This window comes from Pseudochaenichthys georgianus, chromosome 13 (genome assembly GCF_902827115.2).
Source record: "Pseudochaenichthys georgianus chromosome 13, fPseGeo1.2, whole genome shotgun sequence".
In the NCBI taxonomy this organism is placed as follows: Eukaryota; Metazoa; Chordata; class Actinopteri; order Perciformes; family Channichthyidae; genus Pseudochaenichthys; species Pseudochaenichthys georgianus.
Window position 1 is genome coordinate 34,522,829 of NC_047515.1, and position 13,655 is coordinate 34,536,483.

Genomic DNA, 13,655 nt, shown 5'->3' on the forward strand with positions numbered 1-13,655 from the left:
TACAAACTTGAAAAATATTCCTCTAAGGTACATTTAGAACAGATCAAAAATGTGCGATTAATTTGCGATTAACCGCGATTAACTATGGACATTCATGCGATTAATCGCGATTAAATATTTTAATCGACTGACAGCCCTAATATATATATATATATATAAAGACATATACAACTGCAACGAAAGTAACAAACACAATGCAACATCCTTTTCAATTTCATTAACAAATAACTATAAAACAACAATACTGTAGAATAACAAAATGAATGCCGTGAATAAACCCGAAATACACGTGTTGAAGCGGTTCACTGCTGATTACTAGGCTACCGAATATCCGGAGCACGAAAAATGGTATTCGGGACAGCCATAAAAGACACTGATCCTAGTCCACATTTGCACCACACTTTCCTCATCAACTTAAGTACTGTACAGTCTGTGATTTCCAATGTCTGAAGGGATAGTGAAGGGAAGCACTCAGGGCAGGAGATGGATCCCGCAGAGAAGAGTGCCAGACAATAAAGAACTTAGGATTGAGTTGGACGGACAGACTGGAGCCGGATGTGTGTGTTCCTGCTGCCCATACTGCTTTTTAAGCTGACAAGAATAAATCAATTAAAGCTAAATGACTGGATGTGAATAAGGAAAACATGGCAGCCCTCTGCAAAGTGGTGCTTCAAGCTAAATGCTACAATTGTCAATGCTAACATGCTTAGGTTAGCATATTACCATGCTAAAATGTGCCAATTAGCAGTATCAACAAATGACAGCTGAGGCTGGTTTACAGGAATGTCCTCAGTTTGCAATCCATGAACGAACTGTGGGGATATTTCATTAAAACCGTAAGTGTTGGACCAACGGGCAGACCGCATTGCCATAGAGATATGCCACTAGGATGGTACCAAATGCAAAAGAATAAAGCAGAAAGAAAGAAAAGAAAGAAAGCCAGGTCAAAAGGGCATTTGGGGGGGGGCTTGGTGTTGGTGTTATAACCAGCCACAGGTAAACTACATCTGGATACTGTGTTCAAGCCTTATATGAAGAGGTTTATTGCTAAGCAGCTTCAGAACCACATTTTCATCTGGAGTTGATGTTCTCTCTCATCAGTTATTAAAGCTTTGATAATCAAAGACAACAAAGCTTTAAGCTTTCATGTACAGTTAGCCTGGTATGAGCACCCTCATTTGGTAAAAGGTGAGAAAACCTAGCCAGTTTTTTACTTTTGGATGGGAATCTTTGGGTATCTGGGTATCTTGTTATCTAATAATAAGACTTGGTTTGTACGATTACAGTCCACTCCATTTTCTAGAAAAATGTCTTTTTACACATCTATATAAAACATATGTGAAAAAGTGTAACTGCAACAAAAATGCATTCCTTTACAACCAATTAGTCCACAGCCTACTTTTAACACTTCATCCGAGGCTTCACTAACTTTATTACAGTTCCCCCATATAGTTGAACCTACCCCATTTTATTCAACAAATGTTTCTGCTTTCACAGCTGCTTTTGCCATAAAATGCCAGTCAACAGAGAGGGGGATGTGGGGCCCCTGACCAGTCAAAATCACATGCATACATTGCTGAGAATTGCCTTGGCTTCATGGAGGCAGACAACATACAGATTTCCAAATGATGTTAATGAATGGTTATTTAGGGCTGCTAAGTTGTAAAAGATGGGATAAAAACTATGTTTTGTGTTCTTAGCACTATTGACTCGTCAGTTTGTAGCAATGAATCATTCTTGCCATGACCCAATGGTGCCTGCTGTTTACTCGGGCTAGAACAAATCTAAAGAATTGGAAAAAAAAAAAGGCTAATGTCTGGACCCCTCCTGGCCGGTCTGCCTATAGGGGTTAGGAGAAAGGATTCTGGGTTGGTTCATAATCATAGGTGATACTGTAGTGCTGATACTGTGGCCTGGAACGCAAACAGCTGACAAAGATATCCGTGGCATGCAGAGAAGTGGTGGGAACCATTGTTATACTGTGTGTGGCAAATGAACAACTCCATTGGATCAGTTCACTCCGGCGTCCTGACTGACTGTTGTAGTTGGACTATGTTTTTTATCAAGGTGCAATCTACATGAGGGCTCTTCACCACCATCTGTGTGTTGACATCACACCAAGTTATGTCCTCTACAGCGCCTTCTGCCTGGGCCCCGGAGGCAGGGCCAGACCAGCAGGTGCCACGATGGTGGACTTGGCATGAGAGATTCTTCCTCATCCGAACATGTGGAGTCTGACATTTTATAACAAAGATAATTACACAAAAGAAACAAATATCAATAATACAATCATTATAAAAACCAAGTAACCCCTCTACAGAAACACGGCTGTTTGCTATTCTTGGTTCCGAAATGGTAGAACAAGCTTCCCATTGATATCAGGACAGCAGAAAATCCAACACAACTTCCATCGCAGACAGAAAACCCACCTGTTTCCACTGCCCATCGGCCAGAAATAAATACAAAATCTCACTTCTCCAAGGAGAACCTAGAACAGTCTGGCGTATTTCAAGCCAATGCAGTAGCACTTATTAAAAGCTAATGCACCTATAGGATGCTTGTTTTTTTGGAGTTTGTATATTCATGGTTTAATGCACTTATTGTAAGTCACTTTGGATTAAAGCATCAGCTTAATGACATTTAGTTTTGAAAAAAACTTTCCAGTTTCCAGACATTATGAAAATCTATAATAGACACCTGATTCTCTTTTTACGTTTGAACTCAGTGGTGGTGGGTCTCAAGTGGTGGGAATATCCCCAAGAATGAAAGAAAAACAAGCAGACTTGTTATCCAGTCAAGTAGGTATTCTTGCCTTTTTTCAAAGCAGAGCCTCAGCTTTGACAAAATAACTGTGCACCTCCCAGTTTGTCTGAGCCCTTGGACTTTGAAGAGAGCTCAAGTTGCAAACCAGCAATGAGGGCAAACCAAAGACTCCTGTGTTCCTATGAGGGTTACATTAATAGCAATTAGCCTTGGGAATGCTACCCGAACAAACAAGGTGAGGCAAAGAAAGGGACGTTTTCTATAAGTTTGACTTTTACTGTGGGCTCGCACTTAACAACAATCTGTCAAAAGGTTTAGTATCGTCTCACAGTTTTCATTGTCAAATGCTTAACTTCATAACGAAAGTATCTGATATGAATAGTAAATATCAAGCATCTTTGACGGAAAGGGGACTTGTTCAGAGGACATTACACTTTGCCAAATAGGTATTATGACTATTTTTCTGGAAACCAAGCTTCCGTAAATGTGAACAAACCCTTATATGTTTAGTTCACAACTCTCAGTGTAAAAGATATTCTAGGAAATGTTGCACTCAGCATGAAGGTAACGTTGCATTAGTGTTGCTTTACACACCCCTAACCCATCATGTCTTTTGATAGATAGAGAACTGAAGACTGAAAGATGCCGAGTAAGTATCTGATGACACATGCAGACAAAAATCTATGATTTTCGACATTTTAGCCAATCAATCATCCAACTTTAATATATTGTTAGTTATATTCAGTGTCTGTTGAGAAGGCTTGTTTACACTATTATGTGACTGCATGTCATTGACTAGCACTTTATAATAGACTTGTGCTAGTTTTAGACATCTACATTTCCATGAAACCTTCTGAACGTATAGACCAGGGGTGCCCAACCTTTTTTGAACCGAGAGCTACTTCTAAAGTTGCCAGTCTGCCGAGATCTACCAGTCCAAATAGAGAGGCGTAGCCATTACTGACAGCCTACTACCAGGTAAATACACACTTCTACTTATATAAAACTGACCTTTGTACGATTAATACTTCATAAAATACTGCAGATCCTTTATCTTACCTCTTTCTAATCTACACACATACAAGTATTTAACTGAAGTTACACAACAGTGTTGTTGATACAGAGTTTGAGTTTATTCACATGTCACTACAGTGGGTAATGTTTTCAAGAAACATTGAACAGTGCTGCCACATATGACACAGGAAAAAAGAGAATACTCTGAACCCTTTCTTTGCCATTATATAAAAAATAGTGTTGCTACAAAAGTATAAATTAGGCTTACTAATAAGAAAACTCAGATCTGAAGCTACACAGGAATCTGCTGCCAAAGTGCAATAAAAAAGACAAAAGGCATTAAAATAGGATGCAAGCAACACTAGTTTCTTAACCTGAATTGATAATAGACTATAATCAATTTAAACAGAACAGATCTTAATGTTTGCATTCTTATACCATTTTGTACAATAATTATAATGAATAAGTTCAAACAAACTAAAACTTACAGCTGATTAATAACAGTATCTAACTTGAGCTTTTATTATATCAAAAACCTGCTGAAATGCTACTGTTATTTTTACTGTCCTGAAAAAGCACGTCGGCAGCCTCCAGGAATGCTTCTTTCACAACTTCGCCGTCTTTGAAAGACTTGTGTTTCACAAGAACGTGACTGACACGATAAGATGCTACGGTAGCAGCCTTGCTATTGTTGTTGGGCCTGGTGAAAATGGACTGCTGTGCATTTAGCTGTCCTTTCAGGCCCCTCCCCTTTTGGGAGCGTAGGGCAGAATTAGGAGGGAATTCCGTCTCGTAGCGTTTGTGCATTGTTTTGAAATGCCGCTCCTAAATTACCCTTCTTCGATAAAGCCACGCTCGCATTGCAGATGAGACAGATGGACTTTGAATTGGAATAGATACAAAAATAATCATCCTCCCATTCGGAGTGAAAATTATATATTCTGTGCTTTTTTGCTTCTGCCATAATTGCGGTCTTGTGTGTGTAGACTGTCACTCCTGTTGACACGGACAACGTCAGTGAAATAATGCCCACTTCCCACCAGCCACGCCCCGACACATGGGGTCACACCGGCCAATCACAAAGCTTTGATGCGTTCAAGTGCATTATTCTGGCACAGGAAGATTATGTTATAGGACATTAATGATAAAACAGAATATTGTTGTTCTATTTTTAGACACATCTCGCAATCGACTGGTTGGGCACCCCTGGTATAGACCTTACGGCCCGTCTACACTACAGCGTCGAAAGCTCCAAGCAGCTCCAAGCTGCCCATTCACTTTCAATGGGGTGACGTCACGTAGCCGCGCTTTTTCGCCGAACTGAATTGTGGGTAGCCGAGCGAGGCGTCTCAGGCGACCCAGGCGACCAGAAGTTGAACATTGTTCAACTTCTGGTCGCCTGGACGCCGGAGTAGCCAGCGCCAGCCAATCAAATCCCGTTTCCCAAAATCTGACAGCTGAAGCGCTAGCCAATCAAACCGCGTCTAAGCTGGGAGAGATATCCCGCCGTTCATTTCTATATTTTCAAAAAAAGTCGGAGGAGAAACTAACTATCGCCGTAGCGAATCACCCGGTTTTGTATGACCAGACCCTCTTCACCTCCCGGGATACAAACCGGAGGAACCAGGCATGGAGGGAGGTGGCAGAGACAGTGGGGGAAACTGGTAGGTTTTCGCCTGTTTGGGGAGTTTATATATATATATATATATATATATATATATATATATATATATTGCTCGCATAAAATCCCCGGGGGTTTTTGCTTTGTATGTCGGGGGCGGGAGATTCATGTGATTGGTTGTTGGCCGTGTTGCTTGAATAAAATCCCCAAGCTCCAGACACGCCCAGCTCCAAGCTATTTTTGGAGCTGTAGTGTGGACGCTCCGTTACAAACCTCCAACCAGTATTTCCGCCAGGGGGATGTCTTGCCGTCATTTGAAGCCCTTATTCAGCTCGGACGCCCTGAACGCGAGCGGTGCCTGCTACAGGACGACACGGAACGTGCGTGATTTGGACACGATGAGCCGTGCTAGTGGAGCACGCGCGTGAGCTGCGAGCACCAGAGCCTCGCAGCGGCTGAGCGAAACTGAGGCTCCGTGGTAAACTGTGGTAACATGAAGAGCTGTTTGGGAGCCGAAAACAGCTGGCACTTTAAAGAGCCTGTGACACGGTTTTCCCCCATCATCCAAACCCATCAATTTGAGTACATACTGTCCCCTTGAAAACCGTTACTGAACTGATTTTGGATATTTGTACTTTGATAACCATTAATCTGCCTTCAATGTTGACAATTTTCTGGATCTTCTCGCGGATTCTTCAAGTCCCGCCAAATGATGGGTGACGTCATTGCGGGCACAGCGCTCCAGCTGCACCGTCCAGGATCCCAGCATCTGCATGTAAACCTTTATATATATACAGTCAGATGTAAACGCACGACGGCGCACACAGCAGCAAGCTCAGACAGCGAGGACAGGTTAATGTTGAACGTGTCTGAGAGCTCATATGAGGCTGAAGGATCGGTTTATGTTGTATCTGTTAGAAGTTTAGGAATGAGGTGCGTCAATATGGGCGATCATATGGCCATGTAGCCAGTGGTGGACTGGGACTAAAAATCATCCCGGGACTCTCGACCGGCCCACTTCGGTACCGCTAGTAAATTGTCAACGGGGGGAGCGGGGATGTAAAATACAAATATAATGTATAATGTCTGTGTCTTTGACATTAGCGCTGCTAGCCACCTGTGCCCTGTACTACGAAGCCAGTTCAACAGACTCTGGATATGTTTGAGTAACAAACAAACTAACAAACGAGATCTCGCTAAGCGGTCCTACGACGCTGGTTATCAACTCGGTAAATCAAGCCAGGGTTTCTCTCTCCAGCTGAGAGCGCGTTCACGTCTAAGACACGAGTGGATCTGACTTTAAATTACATTTGTCTCGAGTGTTTCGTCAACATAATGTGTTAAATAATACTTCTGCATCCAGTCTGTGACACTATGAGTGTTGCACGGCCAGATGAGGCTGGAGAAGCTGACTCAGATAAGGAAATATGATATATTATGATATTATATGATCGATGATCTGATTGATGATGTAATATGAATGATAAGTGCGACACGTCGGCGTCTTCTCTGCATACGGCAGTTTAAACTGTATTTTCTTTATCCTGTAATATGACTCGAGAGATTTAAACTCCGCACACTGAGTGGATCTCTTTTCTATAGACGCCGGAGGCGGGCAGCGTCAGGTAAAAGAAGTTATTTAGCCTTCTCAAACCTGAGCCTCACGGGCCGCCTATGGGGGATGTGCTAGTTACTTATCCGACCGGCCCACTTCGGTACCGGCCCATCGGGATTCGTCCCGATGGCCAGTCCACCACTGCACCCAGCCCACGTAAACTGTCAACGGGGGGAGCCTCGCTGCGGGGAAACGGTGGACCTAGTGTCCCGATCGGAGTGGGAATAATAATAATAATCTGTGCATTTTATCCATTAATTTCCCCAACATTGTGGTAAAAAAAACACACGTTTAATCCATGTTGGTGTACTACAACTACAAAAAGCATCGGTTTGTTTTCTCATCAGTAAATGCAGACCGGCTCAAACAAACGATTTTTAATCATCATCCTCACTCATCATTTAATGTATCATATGTTCGCCGAATTGACATGAAAGCACTAATAAATGTAGTTTCATCCACTTGAGTTTATAACCACAAAAATAATCGATTTGTTTTTATATCACATCCGACGGGAGGAAATTCAGCAGCTCTCACTCCCGATTTGTAATCCTAATGTAATCATCATCTTCACCACGATCATTTATGTTTATGTCGCCGAATTGACATGAAAGCACTGACAAATATGAATATACTGTAGTCAACTTCATTAAAACGTTATTAACGTGCCTAAACTCAGTAATTCACCATTTCTACGCATGACACAACACACTTTGTCCGTGTTTGGCTCTCGAAGCGTTCCCGCATTGACGTCACTTCCGGCTTCCCCCAAAACTTCAAAATGAGTGAAGGAATTTCCCCGTGATGTTCGAAATTATTGATATTTAACGAAACGGTATCGCTTTTTCAAACTGACGGTTCGAGATTACTAGTAGCCCAATATTTCATTGCACAACAGTTGTTGGGATGGTGTCACAGGCTCTTTAAGAGAGCCGAGCCAAATGATCCGGCTCTCGGGGTGGACACCCTCTCAGCCCTGGTCTGGCGGAAACACTGCCTCCAACCAATCACAATCAGATCAGCTCATACTGCAAAGCCTTTCACTGCTCAGTGACACTTCACCCCAATTGTTGTTATTCAAAGATTGAGAGAAAAGGTATTTGCACAAAGGAAAATTGGTTTGAATAAACTAGGAGCTTGACCTAAAGTACTAGTGATGATAGTCCTGGACTGAGTCAAGGCTGTTATGTACATGTAGGTTATTTCTTATTTTCAAAAGTCAATAACTCCAATTTACTTGCCATTACTTTAGCATTGCATTTCTGCTATTGTGGTTCGAGCTAGGGCTGCACGATATATCGTGTCGTGACGATAATCGCAGGATGTGCGATTTTTTTTTAGGACGTGCGAGATTAATTAGGCAAATTCACTCAAACACGTCATGTTACAATTATTTAGCTGCCTGCTACAAAAGGAAAACTTGCGCGGCTCTCATGTCAGGGGTACTTGAGTGAGTGACATGCAGGCTCTGCATGCACAGCAAACCACCAATCACAATCATTCTTCATCAGATCACAGCAGGATAACCGAGCTAGCTCAGCTTGTTGCTCTGATAACTTAAGATCCAGAAGTCCGTGACTAAAATCCTTCATCCGGTTAAATATTGTTAAAAAAATACCAATTGTATAGCATTAAAGTTCAAGAAAGGAAAAAAAAAAAAACTGTATTTTTTCATATCGCAATATATATATATATATATATATATATATATATATATATATATCGCAGCGGAAGAAAATATCGCAATGTCAGTTTTTTCCAATATCATGCAGCCCTAGTTCGAACCACGTGGAAATCATATACTTCTTTTTCATAAAAAGGTAATAGAAATGTATTGCAAACGCTCACAGAAGAGTGCCAGGTCTTGTTGGAAGTTCATTATCCTAACTGTGGCAAGGCACAGAAGATGAGTGCATGTGTGTGTTTGTTTGCAAGTGAGAGAGAGAGCTGGACTTCACTGCTACAGGGCAGCCAATAATAACAGGTCCTTTATAACAAGTCAGACTTGCACTCCCTCTGGATAACGCTGCACCACTTCGACGGACCTCGTGATGCTTCTTTTGTATTATGAAGGCAGAAAAGATCATAAAGGATATTGGATTTATTGTTAGTTGGGTATGTTTCTTGCAGCTATTTATGGGAAATGTATACACTGTGGCAGTTATACAAGCAGGGCAAAGCAGAATGGCGAGGACACAGAATCAATACTCGACTAAAATGGACAATAGGGTCAACTACGGTCTACACGGAGCAACTAAAAATGTGTAATCAGCAACAACTACAACATGCATGTTATTTGAAAGCAGGGCTGAACCATTTTTTAATACCTAACTGTGATATTGCATTTGTCTTAAGACTGAAAAAACAATGTGGAGGCAGGGAAATAACTGCAGCAACACAAGAGAGCAATTAATTCAGAATGCCATTTTGAAACAAATGTGTTCTTGAATATAGTGTATATTCGATACAATTTTAGTTGTTCAGCCCAACTTGAAAACTAGATCAGGAAAGATTTAAAAAGATTCATCTACAAAACTGTGTGCAAGAGTTGGTAACCATTATGTGGCTCGCTCCTGTGAACGCAGCATTACATTCCTCCCTATTGTGACCCATTATATCACCCTCTATTCTGGATTGACTCTTCTAAAATAACAATACGGATATTTAAAGCTTTAAACAAGCCTAGTCTTTTCAGCTGGGCCGTACATTAGTAAAACATTACACCTACCCGTAACTCCAATTCAAGAACTGTAGAAGCGTGTACAGTACGTTACATCACAGTTTCTCAACTAACGTCAAAATGTCCACCTTTGAATCATTTTGTGAAATCCCCAAGTGTCATACAATCTGAGTTTCAATGTCAAGATCTGAAAACATTTTCAGATGGCTGCTTTCAGGACAGGAGCCTCACTTACTATGAAGACGGCATATAGAGCATTGTACCGTACGAGCCAAAATTAGTTAGCAAAGTACTATTCTGCACACTCCAGCCCAAAGCTTCTGCAATCCATTTATAGATAGATAGATACTGTAAAGAAGTAATAAAAAAAGAACCAGCCTAGACACTTTTAGTCCCAACATGTCCTGCCTGAGTTATCTGTCTATTAAAAGCAAACTGTTTCTAATCTCTTTAAAACCAGTTACTGGCATGCCGAGAGGATACAAATTAAATGTCATCTTAAAGGACACCCATCATGCTATAATTAAATGATATATTGTAGGGCCATACCTATATAAGGTATATTTATACGTTTCTGTTTTCAAAATACCAAACAGATCATACATTTTAGCCATGCCTCATTTCGCTCTATTTGCTGTTCTCCAGCCCTGTTTTTGCAGGGGGCTGATTCTGTGAGCTGCAGCTGGCCATGCCCCCCTGCAGGAGAGGGGAGTGTGCTCTGATCAAGTCAGAAGAGGGGGAAAAAAATAGATCTCCGTCCTCAGTGTGTTATTATATTATTATATAGAGTCGTTATTCATTTGTTTTAAAGCTCAATAAATAACAAAGAAGACCTTTGACTGGCACTTTTCTAATTTTGTCCGGAAGATTTCAACTTTAACAGACATCTTGACCGGAGAAAGAAAACCTAACTGAAACTCTGCCGCACGGTCCCTTCGTTCCTTGGAAGAGGTGGAGAGGTGGGTGTTTGTCATCTGCTGGTGGACTAACAGCCCGTCCACACACAGGCATGGAAAAAATCTTGAAAAATCTTGATGCTGGGCGTGTCTGAAGCTTGGCGATTTTTTGCGAGCAATGCGACCAACAACCAATCACATGAATCTCCCGCAACCTGACATACAAAGCAATAGCAATGTTAAAACGAAGTAAACTGGATGTAAACTCCCCAAACAGGCGAAAACCTACCAGTTTCACCCACTGTCTCTGCCACCTCCCTCCATGCCTGGTTCCTCCGGTTTGTATCCCGGTAAATAGTTCTGGTCGTAAGGAACCGGGTGATTTGCTACCGTAATTTCTCGTTTGGAATATGAGGACATTAACTGCGGTCTGGCTCTCCCAGCTTGCACGCGGTTTGATTGGCTAGCGCTTGTACTGGCGGGATTTGCATAAACGAGATTTGATTGGCTGATGCCAGCTTCGAAAGCATCGGGAGCATCAAAAATGTAACATTGCTCAACTTTTGATGCTCACGATGCTTGCAAAGCCATGCTCCGCTCCCCACAATGCAGTTCGGCGAAGATTCAAAATCTTCTACGTCACCTCATTCAAGTGAATGGGCGAAGTTTTGAAAGATTTGTTTCATGCCCGTGTGTGGACGGGCCGTAACCGGAGAGAATTACAGCGCTTGCCTCGACGGGGAGGGATTGCATTGAATTACAGCAGCGGGAGCAAACGCTTGCCTCGGGGAGGGAGAAAAAGAGCCAGAGAGGAGAATAAACAGAAGGGCAACCATGGCAACCATGTGCGGGAAATCTTCTTTGCTGCTTTTGTGGCAGACTACAGCGCCACTTACAGGCCTGGCATATGTACTACAGCGTCTCCAGCGCTTTCGAGCGACAATGGCCGGCTGTGGCCCAACCCCACATTCCCCTGATAGGTGGAGAGTTGGCCCAATAGCCGTAGCGCCACCCTCCTGACATCAGTCCAGTGTTCAAATCTGGATCAGTTTTTATCAGATCCTTTGCAGCCCCTTTTTTAGAGATTTGGGTATGGAGGAAAATAGAGAGGGTTGTGTTTTCTGACACTTGGTGAGTTCCCTGGAACACCGGGTACACATATTCATGTATAAAAGACGTACAAAAGTGCATTTTGCATGATAGGTCACCTTTAACTTAAGAGCTTCACCAAAATCAAATAAGTGTAAGCTGTTTTTACTGGAGGTGTAGTAGTGACAGATGGGATATGTCAAACAGTCAAGAAGGATGCAACAGTAAGAGACCATGCACCAAATGGATCTTCTCCAATGGCCAAAGGTTTTTTATGACTAGATTAAACTCTCTAATGAAGTTCTAAATCATATAAAATGTTGTAAGTGATCCCATGTTCTGCACTATGCAGCATGCAATCTTTCTTGGAATACAAACACAACTGGAAAGCCATATAACAAGCTTTCAATTTCCAAAGAAAAATTAATGGTGTCATCAATTATGCAAGTAAGTGCATACAGTGTGCATATGGAAGAAGTCCACCTGAAGACTCTGTAGCTTAACCTGCATTATGCCAATACACAATGCTATTTTGTAATATGCACTAAACTGGGAATGTGGGAATCAATTTATGTATTCATAAAAAGGGAGATACAGGAATGTATGACATACAAACATCATGGGCGTGTCCAATGTATTTGGATGCACATGAGACCTCAGTCAACAGTGGGATAACTACTGAGTTTACAGGGTTGTGATACAGGGTAAAACATTATTACATTAATTAAGAAATAGTTGAAACTAGTACACAATAGCCACATATGTTATAAGTGAGAATGCCAAACTATTATAAAGACAGGGAAATAAACGTTTAAATCTCAATAACTTCTGGTGGGCATTAGCTTGTTAGACTGTTGTTTAACTGTAGGCACGTTAGAGGAATGGTATAAACTCCTATTCACATTATTTCTGAACATATAGAAATAAAGTGCAAAAATGTTCTGAAATGTTAAAACGGTCTACTAATGATGCTATAAAACTAAACGACAGGTAAATAAACACCACAAATACTGTTACACACACACTCACCTGTCTGCTCCCACTTTTCTTTGATTCAGTTCGTTTTACGGCACACGGTGAAGTTCTTTTTTTCTTTCTGCCCGTTAAAGATGCCACCACACCCGAAAGTCAAACGGGGACAACCCGTGTGAAAGGTACCGAGTGAGAGGTGGGTGGTCGGTAGCGGTAAATGCTGACAGAGCCGAAGTTTTACACCGAAAAACAAAAGGAGAAAACCGGACGGTGTCAATGGCAACGGTGGAACGTTGGCCAAAATAAGTCCCGTTTCATAATGTCAGTTTCTCCGTCCTCTGTGTGTGTTTTGGTTCGCTTTAGAAATAAAAGCTCCGCGTTATCAGTGTGAGCAGAGACACATTCACCGGTAATTCAATGTACTGAGTGGGAGGAGTGTATTTCGGTCTTTTTATCTCCAGTCCTCCTGTACAGTGAGCGTCACCGTCCTGGCTGACTTTACTCCCTGTCTGCGCGTTCAGGGCGCAGCGAAAATACAAAGAGCTACACTTTAAAACAGTTAACACCGTTTTAACAAACTCTTATTGCCCATATTTTAATAAATTGCACTTTATTTAAGGTTTCAAACGTCATTTTTAATTATTAAATTTAAAATTGAAGCCAAATGGCACTCAACTACCATTAGTTTTCTCAATCCCACTCGACAGATCGACAGTAAGCTGAAATTCGGATTTTACATGAACGCAACAACGTGCAAATATAATTTCAGCTAAACAGGCTTCTTTTTTTTATCAATCTACTATTTTAGTTTTTTAACACCATACCTTAAACACGTTGATGATAATGCGGTTTAATGAAGAAGAAGCAGTTGTGCTTGTTGACACATGACAAAGATTAAAGGTCATGAGCAGCCATGTCTGTTTGGAAGGTGAGTTATGCCATATACACAAACAGTCCAGGTTTATTTCCATCAAACCAATCCTCTTTTATCACCTTTTTTATTTT

General features: G+C 41.5%; 1 protein-coding gene across 3 annotated transcripts in view; it reads right to left on the minus strand.

Annotated features, from left to right (window-relative positions):
- The window catches only part of gdpd5b (glycerophosphodiester phosphodiesterase domain containing 5b), a 64,198-nt gene extending 51,104 nt beyond the window's left edge, over positions 1–13,094 (minus strand). The window contains exon 1 of one of the 3 annotated variants that reach the window (XR_004553313.2): positions 12,708–13,094. The gene's annotated coding sequence lies outside the window, so the exon portion shown is untranslated. The remainder of the gene's footprint in view (positions 1–12,707) is intronic. The other 2 variants (XM_034097086.2, XM_034097087.2) reach the window with 2 other exon arrangements.
- Between the last annotated feature and the right edge of the window lie 561 nt (positions 13,095–13,655).